The sequence below is a fragment of the Desmodus rotundus genome, chromosome 8 (genome assembly GCF_022682495.2).
Source record: "Desmodus rotundus isolate HL8 chromosome 8, HLdesRot8A.1, whole genome shotgun sequence".
Lineage (NCBI taxonomy): Eukaryota > Metazoa > Chordata > Mammalia > Chiroptera > Phyllostomidae > Desmodus > Desmodus rotundus.
The window spans coordinates 112,153,554-112,156,616 of record NC_071394.1 but is presented as its reverse complement, the minus strand read 5'-3'; the positions used below and the strand labels follow the sequence as shown (position 1 = coordinate 112,156,616).

General features: G+C 40.0%; 1 non-coding gene across 1 annotated transcript; it reads left to right on the top strand.

The window, feature by feature from the left end:
• The first annotated feature begins 2,558 nt into the window (after positions 1–2,558).
• Positions 2,559–2,623, top strand: LOC112310031 (small nucleolar RNA SNORD37). Its single transcript, XR_002975346.1, has one exon. It is a non-coding gene; the product is annotated as a small nucleolar RNA SNORD37 (small nucleolar RNA).
• The last annotated feature ends 440 nt before the right edge of the window (positions 2,624–3,063 follow it).

Below are 3,063 nucleotides of genomic sequence, written 5' to 3'. Positions count from 1 at the left end.
ATTTTGCCAGGTTCGAATGGGCTTTGCCAAGAATGATGTTGGTTTAAAACAGGCCTGTAAAATACTGACTGTGAGAAGCAGAGCCCTGAGAGAAGTAGCTTTTAAGCAATAAAGAGGATGTATTTATACTGACACCTTATCCAGAACAACCCTTCTAGCTGACCCTGTTGATCTCCTTCATGGCAGCTATTCTCGTACATACAGCTACTCTTTTCTGGCTAGCAGGTCCTTAATTTCATGTTGAATGACAATTTGCTCGGCTCCATGACATGAACTGATTGGTCTCAGCCATCACAGCAATCTCATTCCTTTCGAGAATAGCACGTAACCTAGTCCTGACCAACAGCCTGTAATGAAAAATCTACTGGATGAAGGAGGATTCTGTCCTCCATGGTTTGAGGGAGAGGGAGAGAGAGAAAGAGAACAACATAAGATGGATCATCTAGCCCTCATCAGCGAGGGGAAAAGCTTGAGGTCCAAAGCAAACATGGTGAGAGTGGGAGGATGAAAAGAGAATGAGTTCCTGGTGACAGTATTGAGCTTTCTAATCAGTCCTGGAACCACTGGATCCAAATAGGTTGTTAACTGTACACTAAATGTTGATTTGTTTTAAGTTACAGTTAAGTAAAACTTTACAGTTGCTTATAACTAAAGGGTTCTAATACACCCACATACCAATTTGGTGCCCTCTAGAGATCTATTTGCATGTTTTCACATAAATTTGGTACATCTCCGTATCTTTTCTAAAAGTACAATATGGCATTGTTTTTCTCACTTCTGCACTTTGCCAGCACCATTTCCTCTGCCAGAAAAGCCCTTCCTTCTTTATCTAGATGATCTATGTCTGCTCATCCTCTACCGCTCAGCTGGAGATTCACTTCAGTGAAATGTTCTCCCAAGCACAGTTAGGGGATCTCAGCTTTGGGTTCCTATCTACGTAAGCAGGTCTTCTCTTTTAGTAGCTAGAAACAGAACACATATTCAAACTGACTTATGCAAAATGGCAAATTGCAGGCTCACGTGACTGTAAAGACCAAGAAGAGGCTTAACCCCAGGGCTCAGATGAGGTTTTCAGGACTCATTCTCAGTATTTCAGCCTCTCCTTTCTCCTATCCATTGTGTTAGTCCATTCTTAAACAGCAGCTTTCTTCATGTGCAAAGATGTCCTTAGGAAATTTCAGGTCTGATTCTTTCTCCTAGATGTTCTGATGGAAAAGTAAATAATTCTCTATAACCTTAACAAAAGTGCTGGGACTTACTCTCACTGATTGGAGTCGTGAGTTCATGGAATGGTCAGTGGTACGGAATGTACTCATTCACTTAGTACTGAAATTGGGGGTGAGGACAGTTCCACACAAACCCAATTAACTGAGAAAAGGAAGAAAATCAATTTCCCAGAGGAATTCCTAAAAGTCAGAAAAGGGACAAGGACCATATACCATAGAAACCACTATACCATAACACCTTGTACATGTCACAACATTATAACCCACATATTAATTCAAAAAGATATTGCTTATTATATTCCTTTCTTCAAGGGCAACCTTCACCCTTCAAGGACAATGTCTTACTCAAGCCATCTTACGCTCTCTCTTATAGCATAATGTACATTTTGCTGCTATTGTCTCTGGGTAATTGTCACCCAACACTAAACTGTGAAGCCCTCAAAATCTGGGGCCTTGCCTTACTCCTCTTTCCTTTTCAAAACCACCTACAGTGCCAGCTTGGCACGTAGTATTTACTCACCAAATCCTTATAGGACGCATGCGCCAGTGCTCAAGGACTCTGAGCAGAATTTGAGCTGTAGCTGATGCTCAGTGAGTGTACTCAGGATGCAGATCTCTAGATAATGCCCAATGTGCTTTTTTGCAGCTTTTGTAGACCATGAGAAAAAGCAGAGATTCTGAACAGAATGAAATCAAAAGACTAAGCAGTTTAAATCGACCACCCACATAAAAAAGAGAGAGAGAGAGAAAGTGGAGTGGAAGTATCACAGGTGTAAAGTTGTATTGCTAGTAACTTTATGCAGAGTCACACATCGAACATGGGAAACATTTCACACATTGAAGGCGAGGAGACAGGAAAAGAGTGTTTTCAAAAAGGATGTTGTAACCATTCATCAAAAACAAAGAGGATCTTAACTCTCTAGAGAATGTGGGTCACCAAGAGAACAAAAATAGAAATCTAAACTCCTTGGACAAAGCCAGAGGCAAGCAGCCAAAACACTAACATAAAAACCGCTCACTAACTTAAGTTAGCAGCAGGAAATAGCATCATTTGGACCTGGTTCCCAGCCAACAACAGGTCCCAAAGCCTAGCTGAGGCAGGAAATGTCCCAGCCATGTTCTCTAACAGCTCCAGTCTGAAGCAGCAGCCAGAGAGAAACAAACATCTAACTAAGCCCTATGTGAGAGATGAGATGAAATTTTTTAGATCAAGATCAACAGTCCAATAAACACAAAAACCAAGACCAAAGGATTAATGTTTCAGGTCAAGATTCCAAAAACAACGAGAAAGGTGAGTGAAGAAAAATCTGTTAAAAAGAGAATTGTACATGATTACAAGATGACTAACATTTCTTCACTTTCACCTAATGGCAACTGAAGAAATCTGATGTTTGAGGGGGAAAAAAAGAATCTTTAAAATAATGATTTAGGCTTGTTGTTTTATATTTGCATATTCATGTGTTTTTGCATATTTTAACAGCTACTTGTCTAGCAAGAGTTTGGTGGGGTTTTTTCCAACTTTTAAAGGTGTACAGTAGCCTACCTTTGGAACAGCTGTATTCTTTTAAAACATTTAAAAACAAAATTCCAAGTCATCAAACTATTCTCTGATTCAAAGAGTCAGGGCTTGGAATTCATTATTTCTTACTGTGTTTTCTAATATATGTGACAGAAATGAGTGAAGAGTAGCCCACACCATCCACACTACCACCCACATGGTGACCCACACCACCCCCCAAAAATTATTATCCTTTTTCTCTTACCAGTCTTTATATTCAAACCATGGAATGGTTTCCTACACATACTTTTGCTGTGAGATGATGACACTCATGATGGC